This window comes from Panthera onca, chromosome B1 (genome assembly GCF_046562875.1).
Source record: "Panthera onca isolate mPanOnc1 chromosome B1, mPanOnc1 haplotype 2, whole genome shotgun sequence".
Classification (NCBI taxonomy): Eukaryota; Metazoa; Chordata; class Mammalia; order Carnivora; family Felidae; genus Panthera; species Panthera onca.
In genome coordinates this window covers 70904799-70925802 of record NC_138342.1, presented here as the reverse complement: position 1 = coordinate 70925802, position 21004 = coordinate 70904799, and positions in this window count along the sequence as shown.

The window sequence follows — 21004 nt, the reverse complement described above, 5'->3', positions numbered from 1 at the left end:
TTGCCTTTGTTACCTAGATTCAATTGTTATCCTTGAATTGACTTGTTATGATAACATTGGAAATACAAACAGAGGTAGGCAAGTTTTTGGACATCAGGCCAGTGGTCAGGATTTCCAGAGGCAGTAAGTCACAGACACTATGCACTTTGCTGTTTTAGTTCAAATACCCATAAGGACCAATAAGTAAAATTCATCTAAGATATCTTTTGGCAAATAACTGAATTGGCTCTATTCTAATCTGCTTGATTCTTCTTGTATTCACTTTTATATTTGCTGTATTTGGGTGTTAATTAACATTTGTCAGTTATTAATTTTAGAGTTATATGGAAAAGTTAATACTCATACATTTTTTATATCTTTAGACATAGCTGTAATATATATACACATTAACTGACAAAAATAGCGTAAACACCATAGTAACTGTAGCATGTTTTATGTAAGCCGTGTGTGTATTATACACACACACACTTTATTTATGAACTATTTGAGATAAATCACAGGTTAAATTATACATTATGACTCTTTAGGATGTGAATTTTTAACATGATTATGGCATAGTTATAACTTCATAAATTTACATTGATAATTTACCATTTGCTTAGTACTTTTACCACTTTTTAAATTTTTAACTTTTTTTTGCATATTTTTGTTTGCATATTTAAAATATTCTTTTCATTGTTGTATTTTTAAAAATTTAAATCCAAGTTAGTTAACATATAGTGTAGTAATGGTTACAGGAGTAGAATTTAGTAATTCATCACTTACATATAACATCCAGGGCTCATCCCAACAAATGCCCTCCTTAATGCCCATTACCCATTTAGCCCATCCCCCCTCACCTCCCTACATCAACCCTCAGTTTGTTCTCTGTATTTAAAATAATTTTTATTTTATTTATTCATTTTTTAAATTATTTTTTAATGTTTATTTTGAGAGAGAGAGAGAGAGAGCAAGAGGAGGGCAGAGAGAGAGGGAGACACAGAATCTGAAGCAGGCTCCAGACTCTGAGCTGTCCTCACAGAGCCCAATGTGGGGCCGAACCCACAAACCGCGAGATCAGGACCTGAAGTCAGATGCTTAACCGACTAAGTCACCCAGGTACCCCCAAATAATGTTTAAACAGACAACTTTCTCACCATGCTAAGTAACCATCATAAACCCTACACTCAAGTAGTACATAGTAACGTATAAATAAGAGTTGGCTAGATCCAATAAGAAACACAGACATCTGATATTGGAAGGGATCTAAAACATAGAAAAACACTTGCTAATTGAAGAACAAAATCATTTCAGTTTACTCATTTCATGTCAACATGAACTATGTACCTGCCTTTTTTTTTCTTTTCCTTTTCTTCTACCCTATGATGAGAGTGAAAATAATAGCCTCCAAACAAGGGGACTAAGGCTCTCCCTTTACTTGTGTTGAATAATGTGCAGAGATTGAATAAAACACCGTAGCAGATGCAGTGCCAGCTGTTCAGAGATAAGTGCTCAGGGACTTGCTCCAGTCCAAACCTGAACTTTGAGGACAAATATCAGGAAATACTTTTTGTAAGTCAAGATTTTGGGTGAGCTGAGAAGATTAAATATTGTGTGATTTGGTAAATCTTGTATCTAAATAGTTGTTTATTATGAAAGAAAACTCTAATTTATTGTTTCTAATTTAATATGTGGCTGTTTTAATAATGGGCATATTTTGGTAATAATACCCAAGAGCCGAAAATCATTAGCAAAATTAAATTGAATCAAGCAGGAAATTATCTTTTCTTTTTCAAGTAAAATGCAGTTTAGTTCTATCCTTAAGCTTGAGGAACATCCTGTCTGTCTCAGACCATTACTGCTGCCCTCCTCAGAACCAGCCAAACAAGCACAACTTGACCAAATCCCTCCCCTACCCCACCTCCAGTAATGGAATTCATAATAAAATACACTGCAGCTATATGCAAGTCAGATCAGGGTATTTCTCCAGAATATGTCCTCTCCACAGACCTTTGTTCTAATCTATTCTTTTACATATCTCTGGTTTTTATCCTATTGTCTTCATGCCTAGATTTTCTCTTTCTGTATATCTTTTCAACCGAATAGTCTTTTTAGACAGCCCACCCCACTCCTCTACTGAAGCCTTGAGGCAAATGATGTTCCACATCCAAACCAGTCTCCAGGGATATTCTAGCCCAACCTAGATGTCAGAGCCCTAGATCATTCTGTTATCTTACCTGAAAAGTGGGCACTCAACAGTCAAGATTTAAGCCTTCAAATTTCAACCTATAGTATATAAATCTTTTCTGTTGGCATAGAAATTACACAATTAGCCTTTTGTGATAATCTCTACAGTCAATCAACAAATATTTGCTAAGTAACTGCAAAAAGTCAGATATTGTATTACATGTAGGATTTCAAGGGGGTCCGTAAACAGGACCTTTTTCCTTCCTGCCTAGTTTCTGAAAAGTCTAAGAGAAAAAAATAACCAGTCAGAGGGAAGCAAAATATCATCTCTCTCACTCATAGAGCAAGATTGAGAGCAAAGATTCATGAGAGAACCACATAGACTAATGAACTGAATTTCAGAATTAGATATACTTACCCATAAGTCACTGCAGTTCTAGAGCAGGATAGACCTCTCCTGCATAAGGATGCCTTAGATCCTAGAGGTGAGGTGAAAAACATCTTCTTACAGGCAGGCAGCTCCCAAGAGAGAGAATGGTGCAACCAAACATGCCCAATTATTCTTCCCAGTTTTTCATTTTTCTTATAAGAAGAGTGCATAAAGAGATGGAGAGATACCAGGATAGTTAAGGAAAGTTATCTCCATGTCATCCAGGAGTGGGGCAATGGGGTTCCACTCTGACAGAATGCACTAGGGCTACAGTGGTGCACAGACATGATCCCTCTCCTCATGGAATTTATAATCCGGTAAGGAAAGGCCTATATTAAACATATACTTACAAATGATGAAGTGGGATACAATTCTTTTGTATCGTACTTTCAGGGGGCAGATTTTGAGTGATGAATTGCATATTTTAAACATATTTTTTCCTTTACTGGTCCTTTTGTTTCTCTTTACCTGGTTAAGTCTGGATAAATACTATGGAATCCTACGATTTCTTTTCTGTGTGCTTTAGGCTAAATACCCCCTTGCTATTCATGGTCTTTCTCTACATGAGACACAACACAATTGATTGTTTCACTTTACTAAGTTATAACCACTTTCCAGTCTGAAATCATGGAGATTATACCTAGGTAATGTTCATGGAGTGTTGGGTGTTCCAAACTCTTCAGTTTAATTTATCGGCAATCTCTTGATTTACCCCTTCTAGGAGATAATCATATGCATTGTGTGTGGATTTTTACAATTTTAAATCTTAAGTTTATTTTCCTTATTTCAAAATTCTTGAGCAGTAATTCATGGAAACCAAATAGATTTTCAGAAATATCCTTAACAGTCATATTAATTTTTTTAAGGTTTTTTTTTTTTTTTTTGAGAGAAAGTACAAGTGGGGAAGGAGCAGAGAGAGGGAGAGAGAGAGAATCCCAAGCAGGCTCTGTACTCTCCAGGATGTGGTGCTCGAACTAACAAACCACACCACGAGACCATGACCTGAGCCCAAGTCCGATGTTTAACTGACTGAGCCACCTAGGCGCCCCATTATCAGTTCATATTAAAGATATATGACTGATTTGTAAAAGACCAATGATTAAATAGTTCCTATTATAAAGAAAAAGAAAGGCATATAGGAAATGTTAGCAAAGCAGTGAGATAAGAGAAATAACACTGTTGAGGTCAAACATTGAGTTATTTTTGTTTGCTTTGTTTTGCTTTTATTTCTGTTTCTGAAATTTTGTTAACTGTGAGGGAATCCTTTGGAAAGCTTGTGCCACTTCCGATGCTGAGTTTTGCTTCATTCCGTTTTAAAATGGTAGATTAGCAATTATTGTTAGATTGGTAACCATAATCAACAGGGATTGGTAGATTAAAATGGTTGCATAACAAGAAATTTGCCAAATGTTTCCACACTAGCTAATCAACAGCTTGGCAATATTTCTACTTATTAATTATAGAAATACTTATTTTATGTTACATTAAAACTTATTTTTTTTCTCTAAAACGGAGAAAGATAAGCAGTAAAGGAAAAGTGAATGAATATCAAAGTATGAAAAAATTTTTATGTACTTTTTAAATTCCAAATAAATCCTACCATGCCAACGATATGCCCAAGAATATTGCATGTGTAAGAAAGCAATTTATATGTAATTATTTAGAAACCTGTTTTTTTTTTTTTCCTTCTCTTTGGCTTAGTTGGAATTTGTTAAAACTTTAGTTGTTTTCTTTTAGTACAGGTGTGCATGACAATTTGTTACTCTACTAAAACTTTGTAATATGAGTTGTCATAATTTGTATGAAATATTCATAAGTAAAAAACAAGCACTTACTGACATCCTGTATATTCAGTCCTACAACCAGCAAATCTGTCTTCTCTGCATTCAAAATACTTGAGTCCAGTCACCTCTCTTCTTATTTACTCCTACTATCCTCTTTCAACTCACTATCATCTCTTGCCTAATTTGTTTCCTTGCCTCTGCTTTTTCCATCTAGACTCGATCTCCTGCTCCCAGAGTGGGTTTTTGCTGTGAGTCAGACCGTCCCTTTGGTTTTCAACATTCCATGGTTTGCCATTATACAGAATATAATTTGAAGTCCCTACCACAATTCCTGGTTACCCCTCTGGGCTCATTTCCTACTGTTTCCCCATTTCTCCGTGATCTCCTTGCTGTTTTTTGAGTACACCAAGCTCTGTCCTGTCTTAGGGTTCTTGCATTTGCCATTCTTTCTCCCTTGAATACATGAACTTCTCTGCTTAAATACCTATTTGTTTCTGCAGTTGTAATGCAACCTTTATGTAGCTGGAACTTGTTCCTGTTACTTTCCCATTCCTGGCATATTGCACCTTGCAGTCAATAGAAATTGTTAAATGAATGAACAGTCTGATGACAAAATCAAAGCTAACATTCTATATTTTAGAGACGGCCCAGATAAATGAAGTAACGGTAAAGGGTAAGGAGAACTTTCATATTTCTCCAATGCTTGTAATTTTTAAGTGCACTGTAGAACTAGTGAGTACTAACTAGTCCGTGAAACTTCAGGATATAATGATAAAAGAAATGATATGTCTTCTATGTTGTTGAGAAATGAGAGCATGAGATGTGAGGATTAAAAATTAATCAACAAAGGTAAAGTAGGCCATTTAATTCATTAGAATTATTATGCACTTTAGCTACACATATTTCTTTTTTGCCTTTCAACTATGTTGAGGTACATTATGTCATTTCTATTCATGATTGAATAAGTTTTCTTTCTTTTTTTAAAAAAAGTATTTGTATTCTTGGTAGGTTACCCAACTCTTTGTAATGGTATTTAAATTAAAAAAAAATAAAATTCATATATCAAATCTATGTTTAAGGGATAAAATAAAATTGAAGAAGGGAATATTATTTTGTCCTCTATTAGAAAACAGGCAAAATTTCTAGGTTTTGAAGTCATGTCTAAGTGTTTAATTTGATTATTTTTGGTTAATATTTCACCATGAATTGACATAAAAGTATAATAACAGTTTATTTTATTTTACTGGTTCACACTAAGTCAGATTCTTCATGAAATAAATTAATGTTTTCTTTTGGACACTAAGATGTTCCATGGGAAAATGTAGAAATAAAATCCAGGAAGGGAGTTGAATTCATGAATTGTTTTTCTACCTGCCCATCATATGCTGAGTGGAGAAATGAGGGCTCAAAGATTTAATGAAAGAATAGGAAGTGAATCCCTGCCTGAGGAAAACTTGGTCTGACAGTGGGAGATCCTAGGGCCATTGTTGTCCAGGTCACACAGCACAGAGGGATCATTGAAAGGCTGATGGATTTGTCACTTGCTGGTTACTTGGCATGGAGTAAATACTCAATGCCTCTTAGAGGAGCAGTTTATTGTAAGGAGTTCGGACTCTTCTAGTCTTGTACCCAAAGGGAAAGAAAGTAAAGAAAACAAGCTTTTATGAAAAGGAGGTCTAATGTGTGTCTGAAACTATTATCTTATTTAATTCACAATGTAAGAGTGTCTTCTAAGCACTTTAAAACTCTTAACTTAATTCTTATAACAATTTTATGAGAAATATAGGATTATTAACCCTCTTTACTGATGAAAAAACTAAAGTACAGAGAAGTCAAGCAGCTTGCTCAAGGTCATAAAGCAAGTAAAAAGTAGAAGCAGGGATTTGAACCCAGGTTAGCTTTCTCTGCATCGATGCACTTCACACTACTCTATGCTGCTTCTCACACTGACTTTAAACAGTTGTTCTCCAACAGGGAGCGTCAGTAATGCTCACCATGACAGTGAACGTCGCCATACAGTGAGCATCACCATGACAGGAACTGGGTGGGTCACAGTCTCAGATAAAATTTATGCCTGTTTTTTGGAAATCCAAGGACTTTGTACTTCCATAGTTGCTGCTTATTTTTATTTTAGTATCTTGAATGATTTTATTTATTTATATATTTACTTACCTTTTTTTGCATTTTTAAAATTTATTTTTTGTGGTAAAATACACATAATATTTACCATTTTAACCATTTTAAGTATACAGTTCAATAGTGTTAAGTATATTTACATTGTTTAGCATCCAGTCTCCAGAACTTTTTCATCTTGTAAAACTGAAACTCTTGTTGAAAAGAAAACCACAGGCCCAAAATGGCATCCCTCGGGTTAAGTCCCCAAGTCAGTGAACGAAGACTTAATACCTAAATACCTAACCTAACTGTAGTCTCAACCCCCTAGGAATGTAGCTTTCAAACAGTCAACGGCCGCCACCCCCGCCCCCCATCTTCCTCTTTCTTCTTCAATATCTTCTCTCTGCCTTTAGAAACCTTTGTTTTATTTAATTCAGAGGAGCTTCCTTCTACTTGCTAGATGGAATGGTGCCTGATTCATGAATTGTTTAACAGAGCCATTAGATTTTCGCATGAACTCAGCTGTATTTTGTTTTTCAACGCACTATAACCGTTAAACAAGTCCCCATTACCCCCTTCCTCTAGACCCTGGTTACTAACATTGAACTTTCTATCTCTGTGAATTTGATTAATCTAGGTATCTCCTATAAATGAATCATATAGTGTTTGCACTTTTGTAACTGGCTTATTCACTTAGCAGAATGTCCTCAATATTCATTCATGTTGTAGCATGTGTCAGAATTTCCTTTCTTTGCAAGGCTGAGTATTATTGTGTAAAATATGTATATACCATATTTTGTTTATCCATTAATTCATTGACAGATACATGGCTCCTTCCATCTTTTGGCTATTGTGAATAATGCTGCCATGAATGTGAATATACATGTGAGCTTATTTATCTTAAATATTATTATTCATTTTATTAATTACGTTAGCATGTCCAGTGACTACTTTTTATTTCTGCCTTTTAACTTTTCTGTATTTAAAATTTTTCTATAGTCCAAATTGCATTTGTTATACACACTTTTGTATGCTTTTCAGTAAATATTTTTATTATTATTAGTTTGCCTGTTTCAGCCTGTTCCATTAGCTTAGCTGGGTTTCATGTATAAAATAAGGGAGTTATACCAAGTAAGAGATTTCATAATGTTTTTCATGAATATGAGGTAAGAGCTGTGTGAATATTTGAGTCAGATTTTATTTCTTGAGCATATTTTAAATGTATATTATTTAGCAATAAGAACACTCAAATGTGACCCAAAATAGATTTAACCTAACAAAAATCAATACATTAACCTATGTTGTTTTCTTAGCACATTTATTCATAATTAAGTTATTCATCATGTGTTTATTGGGTTCCAACTTTATGTCAGCCACTGTGCTAGGTGGGTGGTGAACTAGCAGCCCTGCCATGGCCCGTACCGTCAAAAGGTTTTCAGTTCACAGGTGAACCACATATAAAAAATAAACAGACAAATAAAATACAGAATTGCCAACTGTGATAAAGTCTGAGGTAAATAATGGGTACAACTAATTAGAATAATGAATAAGAACTTAATTTAACAAGTGGTGGGGCTGGTGGAAAGGGTGGTACATCCTATGTAAAACTGAGATCTGAAGAATGAGTGAGGTCAATGCCAGGTCATGTGGGGTAAAAAGTTGTGCTAAATATTTTCCACTGGCCCCTCCAGAGACACTCTCCACCTTTGGTCACCCTTTTATTTGCTCTGGGAGGCTAATGTGAATGGACTATAATAGGTTCCTCAGTGATCCTCAACTGGAGAATGATTTTGATTTCCAGGGGATATTTCAACAGTGCCCAGAGACAGTTTTGGTTGTCACAGCATCTAATGGGATGCTGCTAAACATGTTACAATCTTACTGCACAGGACAGTTCTCCCTCCCCCACATGGAATTATGAGTCCAAAATTATGTCAGTAGGGCCACAGTAGAGAAGCCCTGTGGAGGGAGGAAAGCAATATTAGGGATTTTATTCCCCTGGCTCATTCCCTGTTAAAATTATCTTCAGTTTGCTTTGTCTGTTGCCTGAAAGGTGACTGCCCCTCACAAAATGGACACTTCTACCTGCTGCTCTCCTCATTTCCAGGAGTGCTAAACACTATCCCCCAAGGTTCCTCCAAACTTACACCTTTGTAAATAATCCCTTTGTAAAAAAATATCCACTGCAAATTATCCTTTTCAAATGTACCATCTGTTTCCTGTTGTGACCTTGAGTGATACAAAGGTATTCCCAGAGGGAATAGACAGCCTGTGTGAGGACTTCAGGAGCTAGGGCCATGGGAGAGAGGTGCTCCTGCCAGAGGCACTGCCTAAGGCAGAGAGGAAGGGACATTAATACCTTGGCTTTTCCCTTTATTCTCTCCCTCCTGTAGTGCTTTCCCACTGATTGAACCCAATCAAAAGACAGCTGGAATGAGTGTCTGGAAAATGCAGGCTATAGGAGTCTGTGAAGGACAAGGAATGGATCAATCCAAGGGCAAATACAGCCAGGCCTGCTCAGAGATGGGAGCCATAGAACAAGAACATTTGGGAGGCCAATGCAGTGGTCCAAGAGGAGCCTGATGGTTGGTTGAATTAAAGGTGATGGACTAGGGTGATGGAGTAGAGACAGAGAAGGGAATAAAGATTTTCCCACTGTCTTTGCATATACAATACAGGGAACACAAATTTAAAGCTAGAGGATCCAGGTAATAGTGAGTGGAAGTTGTGTGTGTGTGTGTGTGTGTGTGTGTGTGTGTGTGTGTGTATGTGTGTGTAAATCCACCTGAAAAGAGCAAACCATCTAAAGCTGTCACAAGTAAGTAATATGACCCAGTATTGCCATATCCTCAGAAATGTCAGGAGAAGCCAGAAATCCTGCTTTTTAAATGAAATCTTTCCATTTTTTTCTTTTTTTTTTTTTAGTTTATTTATTTTGAGAGAGCACAGAGTGAGCCCGGCATGGGGTTTGATGCCACAAACTGTGAGATCATGACTTGAACTGAAATCAAGATTTGGGCACTTAACCAACCGAGCACCCAGGCACCCCCAAATCCTTCAATTTTTAAGCTATGGCAACTAATTAAAAAACATACATTATGAACTAAACTGGATTTGACTCCAGGCTCTAGAGTCTAGGGTGTTGGGTTTATAACCTCCAACCTATATAAACTAATTTTACATGAGCTGTAGATTAGAAGTTTCTAGCTCTACTTTGGTCTCCCTCTTTCCTTTTTTATACTCAGGATCTGTGAACCAGATCCATTAAAAAATGGATTTTCCAACAACAAAAAATAGAGTTAGATTTCATGCTGATAATGACAGGTCTGCCACTGTCATCCATAAGTCAGGGTTGATTCAGTTTATTAAAATAACCACATTGTGCTCATTGATCACTTTTACTGTATAGAAATAGGATAAGTTTGAATCTGCATAATGCATTTATAATTAATTAAACATTGCTGTACAAATTTTATACACTGGGCTCTGTGTGAGATTCTGTTGAGGAAAAGGAGAAAAGATTTCATTAAAAAAATTGAAAACAAGGATCCAGAGGAATGCACTAAACAATTGTGCTTAGAAAACATAACCAGAGGCCTGAAGCTCAGGACTAAAATGGTTCGAAAGCCAATTTATCAGTGGCAGTTTTTATCATGATTGGCCTGTTCTATTGGTTAAGACTGGGGCAAAGGCACAGTTTAGGGCTAAATTACTTCCAGCAAAGTCAACAAATAATTGTGACATGGTGTCTCCAGAGATGTGTTGATGCCAGGGAATTCAGACCTACATAAAGGAGTGAGAATTATGAAATTGGAGACTGTAAGCCAACATATAATAGATCTTGACCAAATCACATTTTAATAGAAAATAAAAAGAAACCAAACAACTCCCATCCCTAACAAATGTATCATTCACGTGCAAAATGATTTTTTACACTCTGGAAGTGCTTGTGGTAGAGTTGTGATGCATACCATTAGAGATTTGGTTTCATTCCCTTCAGATCTTAAAATAGTGATGTGTCTGTTAGGCTGTGTCTTAAGGAGGATTCTTTGGGCTCTAAGATAAACTCCTAATTCCTTAAAATGGGAAATCAGCTATCTGGTTTCTGCTTTTCATCAAGCCTCAACTCTTAACCACACAAACACTGCCATTCTCATGCCCTTGTGTTCTTGTGCTCCAACCTTACTTAACTACTTTTCATTATTTGAACCCATCAGACTGTTCCATGCTACCCTGCACATATTTATGTTGCCTCTTCCTTTTGGAGTTATTTTAAGCCTATATTCACCTGTTATTTATTCTGTTAAGCTTTTCCTACCTGACAGGTGGAACTGACTGTTTTCTTCTTTGTAGTTTTACAGTTTGTACATTGCCTGTAGCAATTCATGGAACGCAATTAAATACTGCCCCAAGCTTCTTGAGGGCCAGGTCCATGAGAGATTTATGTTTATCTCTTCTGTGCCTAACATAAGGCCTATCCCAGACCTGGGTACAAAAGAAGTGCCAAATAGTTGTTTAGTGACTGAATATCTCCTTTCATAGATTTTCAAGGATATCGGAGTAAATGTGTAGATTGTCGCTCTTAGTCATTTACCAAATATTTACCTAGTGTATCTGCTGCACATCAGGCATTGTTTGGCTGTTGAAGACACAACAGTAAACAAAATGTTGTCCCATCCTCATACATTTATGGGGAAGACAGAAGATAGACATATAAACATTTAACATATCAGGAAGGCATAACTGCTATAAAGAAAAACATAGCCACTGAATAAGGGATGGAGGTGATGTGGGACACTATGTTAAACAGGCTTGTCAGAAAGTCCTCTCTAGAGGACTTTCCATGAGTTCTGAATGAAATGAGATACAAATAATGCACATATTAAGAAAGAGAGTTATAGACAGAAGGAACAACGAGTGCAAAAGCCATGAGGTAGAAGCAATATTGACTTTTCCAAGAAACAGCAAAGTCAGTGCTGGCTGGGGGGAGAAAGGAGTGAAGGAGGGAGGGTAGAGAATGAGGTCAGTGAGGGAGCCAGGAATTTGTGAATGAGGGGCCTGGGAGGCCATGATAAGGAATTTGAATTTTATCCTCAGTGTGTTGGAAGCCACTGTGTGTTTTGTGTAAGGAAGAGACAAGATACAATTGATCACGATGGTTTCTCTGGGAAGACTGTAAGTGAGCAAGAAGAGAAGCTGTGGGACTGTACTAATTTTCCAAGGGCAACTGGAGCAAAGTACCACAAACTAGGCAGCACAAGCAACAGAAATTTATTGTCTCTCAGTTCTGGAGGCCTGAAATGTGAAAGCAAGGTGTTGACAGGACTGATTTCTTCTGAGGGCTGTGAGGGAAGGAGTTGTTCCAGACCTCTCTCCTTGGCTTTAGATGGCTGTCCTTTCCCTGGCCACTTCAAATATCTTTTTTCCATGCATGTCTATCTGTGTCCACACTTCCCCCTTTTGTAAGGACACCATGTCGCTAATGGATTACGGGCCTGCCCTGTATTGGATTTGAAGCTCACTCTACTCCAGTGTGACCTCATCTTAACTAATTACATCTGCAAACCACCTAGACTGTCTTTCTGAATAAGGTCACATTCTGAGGTACTGGGAGGTTAGGACTTCAACACATCTTTTTGAGGGAACACAATTAAATATATGACAGAAACTTTAAAACATATGCTCCTTACATTGCTTATACTTGATTGTTTTATTTACTGATTCATTTGTTATTCATTCAACAAAAGTGCATTGAATGTTTACCAGCCACTCTTCTAGATATGCTAGATACTTACTAGTATCTCACTAGATCCAAATACCTCTAGTCTTTCAGACTATACAAGGAGAAAAAAGGGAATGATTTCCTCTATTATGGAATATTTTTCTTTATGTTGAGAGATGATTGGATTTTGACTGGGTAGGTCTCAATTTAACTGAGTGTGAATTATATTTCATCAGTGGAGTGGCATAATGCCCAGAATAGAATAAATGTTAAAGACTATAGCACAATGCTTGGCACATCGTAGACACTCCATTTTGTGTTAAACTGTTGTGGAAATGAGGGAATTAATTTGTGTTTATATCCACTGTATTAGAATGATGACAAGTTCACAGCATTTATTACAGAAAATTGTATGAGGTGCACACATAAGAGAGTACTAGTATTATGGACTGAGAGGGTGTTTTCTATTGAACTGTTTTATTTCTTGCAAACTGAATCTGGTTTCTATTGAATTTTTGTATGTTTTGTGAGTTGAACTTCATTTCAGATTTGCCTGTCATGAATTTATCACTGGAAGCTGTTGTAATTTCCTGGTGTTATTTGTGATAGTGAATAACCTGGCCTATTTTTGTGTTTAAAGCATTCCTATTTGTGTTATAGATCTTTAGTCAGTGGTCTCTTCATTACCCTAGGCTGATTCCTTCTCTGCACCTCTAGAAATTTCCTATAAAATCTATCACTGACTATGCTATATATGTGTATGTGTGTATATGTGTGTGAATGGAAAAACTCACTTCTGTTTTTCTCTTACCACACTCACATCTCACAACACTTCAAGAGTCACTGGTGTAACTTTGTGTGACTCTGACCTGTGTAAACACTGGTGTCACTTCTGATGCCAGATGTGTGGACTTTTCCCTCACACAAGCAATTCTTTGACATCAACCTGTAGTTCAATTCAGTCCTGACACTAACTAGAGTTTGCATAGACCTCACAGATTAAGGGCTCAGTCCCACAAGACTTCCCCCACCCCCTTGAGATACCAATAACAAGTCATATGTTCCCAGGTTACACAACTTCTGTGTAACTTGGCTGCAAATCGGAGGTGTCCATGACCCCCTCCTTGGAGCCTATCACTTGTTAAGACAGCACACAGAACTCAGGGAAACACTTATACTCTCTGATCTTCTTGGGATTTTTATGGAGGCTTCATCACATAGGCATGATTGATCATTAACTTAATCTCCAACCCATTTCCCCTTCCCAGGATATGGAAGATGGAGCTAAATTTCCAACTTTCTAATAACAGCTTGATCTTTCTCATTACCAGCCACCATCCCGAAACCTTCTAGGAGCTTATCAAGAGTCTCCTCATTAGAACAAAATATGCTCTCTCCTAAGACCCAGGAAATTCCAAAGGATTTAGGAACTTTGTGCCAGGAATGTGGCAGGGAGCAGGGAGAGAGGCAGAGACCAGTATATATAGTTTCTATTATTTCACAGTGTGCATTTCTAAGATTTTCCCCTATCACCGTAGCTAGAAATAATTTTTTCCCCAAACTTCCATTGCTTTATTCTCACTTCTCTACTGAATTAGCAATTTAAAAACCTTGCTTTATGTTTATTCATATTCATGTCTAGTAAAACATTGAGCCCCTTCAATGAGCAGAAGCAATATCTGAACAAGTTTTGTCTTTACCATTACAGTAGATATTCAATGAGTATTTGTTGACTGGATGAATACTTGTTTGTATTTGTGCGTGTGTCTACATGCACTCACAATACCATTGAATTTCACTTCTATAGATAATGTCTCCAATAAAAGTATACAGCTGTGTTTGAAGGCCTACTACCAATATCTTTTCTACATTGCCTATAGGAGGTGGGTTTTCAGTTTAGGAATTGTAGCTATTTGAAGAAGCTGAAACTTTGTCTTTTAGGTTCACAGTTGGCTTAAAAATCTTTGCTGACAAAAAGAGCAGTCACATTCTTTATAGAGGAATACCAGGTGTTCTATTAGCTACTGCTGTTTCTCAGCAGTTCACAGCCATGGCATGTTTTTAAAAAGCTGTGTTTCACTACATCCTTGAAGGGCTTCTTCTGCCTTCTTATTTGGGGGTTTCACTGCTTCTGCATAAAGGTTGTATTGCCCTGACTGCCAATTCTCCTCATGTACCACAAAGGAAGCGGTAACGATAGGAAATGATCAGTGCTCTGATTGGGAATGTGAGGAAAGACCTTCCTATTGGATGATACTACTTTTATAACTTAAGCTCATTAGCATCCCCCATCCCCCCAACGTCTCAAAAGAGAAACTTCAGTCAAATATGCATGGATTTAAATCCGGATTCATCTATTTTTTAGCTGTATGATCCTGGACAGATGAGTTAAACTCTCTTTATGTTAATTGTCTTGTCCATAAAGTAGGGATAATAATCTTATGTACCTGATGGGATAGTAGTGAGGATTGTAATAATGTAGCATGAGCCCAAGCACATAGTGGATGATCAACAGATGTTAGTGAGATAATGATAAAAAAAATGCTGTGTATAGCCAAATTATGGAAAGAGCCTAAATGTCCATCAACTGATGAGTGGATAAAGAAGATGTGGTTTATATATACAATGGAATACTACTGGGCAATGAGGAAGAATAAAATCATGCCATTTGCAGCAATGTGGGTGGAACTGGAGGGTATTATGCTAAGTGAAATAAGTCACTCAGAGAAAGATAGATATCATATGTTTTCACTCATATGTGGGTCTTGAGAAACTAAACGGAAGACCATGGGGGAAGGGAAGGGGAAAAAATAGTTACAGAGAGGAAGGGAGGCAAACCACAAGAGACTCTTAAATACAGAGAACAAGCTGATGGTGGATGGGGGATGGGTGGGAGAGAGGTGAACATGGGTGATGGGCATTGAGGAGGGCACTTGTTGGGATGAGTAGTGGGTGTTGTATGTAAGTCAATTTGACAATAAATTACATGTAAAAAAAGCTGTGAGATTAGAGTCGATGTCTAAATGTAGCCTAGTGCCTGGTACAGAGTATCCTTTGAATAGATAGCTAAAATAATAATGATGTTTATGGTGATATTGGTGATAATGATAATAATAGCAATTATTACTTTATTATTATAAGGTAACATATATTAAATGACTCAGAAAGCCAGAACTGACCTCAGCAGTGGCTCCTGTTATCACTGCCTTATATTTTCATTTGTAATGCAAACGTTCAGTATGCATCTTTTGCCTCCTAAGACAATCTGGTTGAAGATTTTCCATTTATCCCAGTACTTTTCTTCTCCCTTTAGTTAGAGTGTTATCTCTTTACTCTCATTCAAATATGATCTATTTTCCTTCCTTTTAAGTCTGTTCTCCTTAAATCTCAACTGCCCAAATTCTATTCATTGCTCAAGAATCATATTAAGACTCTATTCTGTTTTGTTACAGAACTATAATTATCATGTAATGTAGGCCCAATATTTTATGATGAAAAGACCCAAACCTAGGGAGGAGAGTCTGCCCAACATCTATTGGGTAATTAGTCATCATGGAATTAAAACTGAGGTTTGCATTTTTGTCAGTCTGTGCTGCTTCTCAACAGATACAGGATTGGAGGTCCATATTTTCAGCATTCAGGCTCATGTTGAGGTCTTCCCTCTCTGAACTAGAGACTTCATTGTTTTTATCCTACATTAGGGACTTCTTTATAGATTTTTTTTTCTCAAGTGAGTCAGTCTTGACTTTGCAATAAGCTCATTAGCTTCTTTTTATTTATTATTATTATTTTTTAATGTTTATTTATTTTTGAAAGAGAGAGAGAGAGAGAGAGAAGAGAGAGAGAGAGAGAGAGAGAGAGAGTGTGAGCTGGGGAGGGGCAGAGAGAGAGAGGGAGACAGAATCTGAAGCAGGCTTCAGTCTCTGAGCTGTCAGCACAGAGCTTGACATGGGGCTAGAACTCACGAACTGTGAGATTATGACCTGAGCCAAAGTCAGACTCTTAACTGACTGAGCCACCCAAGGGCCCCTTGAGCTTCTTTTGAATAGGTCCCATGTCTTGAACTTCTTTTCTAAATGTCTAACACAGTGCTTTGTACTTGTATGCTGCTCAGTGATTTACTGGTTGATTTTATTTAAATTATAAGAATATCACACAGCTCCAACAGCTGTACTAGTTTTTGCTTGATTTTCTTGATTTGGTTCTCTATTTATGAAATAGTATATCTCTGAATATCTGCTGACCAAGTAACTGAATTTTCTCCGGGAAATTTCCAGGGAGAATTGCTGATGTCTTGAATAGTTTCTCAAGTGTAGACTAGCTTAAAGGTAGTTTCTCAAGTGTAGACTAGCTAAATTTAAGGTAGGCTTAAATTCCTTCAAGTTTATTCTTAGTTCCATAGTGCTTCTTCAACACTGCCAAGTACCCTATGATCAACTGCATCTCCCCTTGTGTATATACTTTAAAAACATCGTCAAGCAACAGAAGATGAATGCTTCTGGGGCACTGGACAATGTTTATAGCTTTCAAAATTGTATTAAGAAATGTAAATTTGAGTGTGGGCTACATGTTTCTTATTGCAGATAGACTCAGTTGAATGTTCAATATTTATTATGTGGCTGTCATATGCCAACGGTTGTAGCAGGCACAGTCATACGCATTATGTAATTTGATTCTCATGAAAGTTCTGTGAAGTGAATATTATTATGTCTATTATGTCAATGCCTTAATTGGGAAATGGAGAGGCTATGTGATTTGTTCAAGTCACACAGACAGGAAACAGCATAGCTAGGATTTAAAGAAGGTCTGTTGATGAGTCCAGTACCCTTTTCACTATCTATACATATTCCAAATAAGTCTTAAAAGTATTTATACATTGTTTAAAAATTAAAAAAAACCTCCTGTACATATACAGGATACATATTAAATTTATGCTATTATCACTGCATATCTTCATGAGTTAGACAATTTTCAAAATTGGATTTCTATTTCCCTGTCTCCCTTTTGAATATAACATTCCAATGAAGGTTAAATGACATGTTTAAGATACTCTAAGAATTTTGGGGGGTATAATTGGAAAACCCAGCAAGCATAAGCTGTATATATAAGTTTATGCTAATGGTTATTTGGTTTAAAAATTTTTTTTAAAGTTTATTTATTTTTGAGACAGAGAGAGACAGAGCATGAACAGGGGAGGAGCAGAGAGAGAGGGAGACACAGAATCTGAAGCAGGCTCCAGGCCCTGAGTTTTCAGCACAGAGCCCGACGCGGGGCTCGAACTCACAGACTGCGAGATCATGATCTGAGCCGAAGTCGGATGCTTAACCGACCAAGCCACCCAGGCGCCCCTAAAAATAGAAGACCAAATATGCCAAATCCTGTAATGTATTATTAATTCTGATTACTACTCCTTTGATTGTTTTGGGTACCATCACCATTACTTATACTGTTGTTCTAATGCACAAACCCAGAATTCACTAACTAGTGAGTGATTACAAAATCTTCTCATATCATGTTTAAAGATAGGCCTTCTAATATTGGGAAATTTCATTTAATGGTGATAGAAGATCTATATTTGTTATTATTAACCTTTTATTTTAAATTTTATTAAAAGTTTGGGCTTGTGTTTTGTCTCTTGGCCTGTCTCAGTGACCATCTTTTGAGCACAATGATAGCAAGTCAGAATCAGAGGTAAGAATAGCCCTTTAAGAAATTCTACCACTGAGACAGAAAACATGGATGGACCTTGGGGATATTGTGTTAAATGAGACAAGTCAGACAAAGACAAATACTGTAAGGTTGAACTTAGAAGGGAAACCTAAAAAAGTTGAAATCATTGAAACAGAGACTAGAAAAGTGGTTGCCATGTGCTGGGGGATGGGGGTGGTAAGAATAGGAAAAGATTGGTAAAAAGGTACATACATACTTTTGGTTATAAGATAAATGGGCTCCAAGCATCTAATGTGTAACATGCCACCTGTAGTTGTATAGCTAAAATTTTCTGAAAGAGTGGCTCTTGAGTGTTCTTACCTTCCACCCCTCAAAGGAAGGTTAATATGATATGTGAGGTGATGGATGCAGTAATTAACTTAATGAGGAGAATCTATTCACAATATATATGTGTACTAAATCATCACGTTGTACACTTTAAATATCTTACAGTTTTATTTATCAATTATACTTCATTAAAGCAAAAAAAAAAAAGAATAGCCTTTTTAATGAAGATACGAGTTGCTGCAAAGTGGTAAGAAGTTGAATTTCTATATATGCTAATTTGGATGTAAATTTAAAAAAATAAAATAAAAAAATAAAAATAAAAATAATAAAAAGTAAAAAAGAAATGAAAAAAAAAGAAGTTGAATTTCTAGACCAAACTCAAATATAATCCATGGTATCTCGATACTTTGGTCATGCTTCTGAGGCACTGCAGTAAAGCAAGGATAAGGCAAATTGGAATTGCTACAGCTGTGTATGGATTGAAGTGTGGATAAACCTGAGGATGTCTGGCAAGAATAACTGTTTCTATATCTCACAAACCAGCTTCTACTGGAATCTAAGAAAAGGCATTTTTCTATTAGCATAGTTGTTCAAAAGACAAATCCTCTCATTAGATATTTTAAGCTGTTGCTACCTGAGGAAACTGAAGCATCTTTGGTATTATTTTTAAGTAGAATTTCTTTCCCCCTTATTATTGTAAACTAAATCTAGACTTTCAAAAAAACCAAAGATCCTGAAAATCTGATATAACCACTATTTTCTTTGCATCAGACATTCTGCATGTACAAAGTGTATTTACCACAAAGGGATATAATTTGGCTAGCTATGGGTGTTCTTAGTGAAAAAAAATTAATACTTTTATAAGCTTAGTAAAAGTTGGTTCGAAGTACATTTTCTGCCACTGACTTCTAACAGTCTTGATCTGTCCATTAGGAAAACCTTTCAGCAGACCAATCTTATCTACTTTCCTTTGATGTGAATACACTTGTTACCTGAATGTAAAATAGACTTCTAAGCAAGAGGAAAATTAAAAGTGAGTGCAAGCATGACATTGTACCTTTGTCAAAACCCGTAGAACTGTACAATACAAAGAGTGAACCCTAATATAAGCTATAGACTTTAATGGGTGATCACATATCATTATTTGGTTCATCATGTAAGAAACTTACCACACTGATGTAATATGTTAATAATCTGTGGGGAGGGGAGCAGAGTATATGAGGGTTCTCTGTAATTTTCTACTCAATTTTTCTGTAAACCTAAAACTTCTCTGAAATATAAAGTCTTTTATTTAAAAAGAAAAGTGATATAAAGTTAGATCCTTCCTTATTCTATGACACTGATCACAAAATTTACTCTTATTAGGAACCATTAATATTTCATTTTTTATTGAAGTATAATTGACATGCATCACATTCATTTCAGGTGTACAATAAAATATACCTAATATATATTGCACCTAAATATATTGCAAAACCATCACCACAATAAGTCCAGCCAACATTCATCACTATATATAGTTATAGAATTTTTTAGCTATAGTCACCATGCTGCACATTACATCTCCTAGATGGTTATTTTATAACTGGAAACTTAGGCCTTTTAACTTCCTTCATCCATTTCACCCACTCCCCACACCACCTCTGGCAACCACCATTCTGTTCTCTGGTCCATCCATGCTGTAGCAAATGGCAAGGTTTCATTCTTTTTTATGGCTGATATATATATCTATATATCTATATAATCTATATCTATATCTATATCTATATCTATATCTATATCTATATCTATATCTATATCTGTATCTATCTATACCACAATTCATTCATCGACTGACAGACACTTAGGTTGTTTTCATATCTTGGCTGTTGTAAACAATATTGCAATGAACATTTGGGTGAAGATATCTTTTTTATTTAGTTTTTCACTTTGTTTGGATAAATACCCACAAGGGAATAGCTGGATTATATGAAGAACCTTTAGTATTTCAAGTTCACTCCATAGAAGACTGCCATAGCCATGGTAAGCTGTTGGCCTTGTGTCTCCTATCCAAACAGAATAATAAAAGATATTAATTATAAACTTCATTGGGGAAATTATTTTAAGATACAAATTTTGACTTAATTTTGAGAAATTTAGGGTTTTTTTTTTAAACTTCATTTTCACAGCACTTTTAATTTAGTAATGTGAAATATAACTTTCCACAAGGGAGATATGGAATGCGGCATCTCTGAAACTTTTAAATTATGAAATAGTTTTGCAAAGGGCTAGTGTTGCCCAAGTGGAAACATCATGAAAAATACATGACTGACTCTGAGAGAAGACATTATTATATATCTTGACATGATAGTGATCTGAATCAACACTGACCCTCTGCATTCCCCTTATATTTATTCACTCACCCAATTCTACTGATTCATCTTTCACAATTTTGCTTGTGTTTACCAAACCATATGCATTATGCATCGTGTAATAATCTAATTGTTGAAAGTGTAGCTATGTGACACTCCTCTTTAGCAACATCACTGTTATAACTAATTCTTGACTTCTTTCTTGTATAACTTTTGAGCCTGGGACCTTTAATACTCAGTTGAGGATTCAAGTCCATTTTAGACTTTGGGATAGGATGATTAACTGTCCTAGTTTGCCTAGGACCAAGGGTTTTCCTGGTATGTGAGACTTAGGAAGTTTCTGGCAAATGGGTATGAGTTGGTAACGCTATTCTAGGACCAATTTTGATAAGAGATCTTAGTGAAGTAGTTTGTTTTACTGCTAAGCCCCCATGAATGG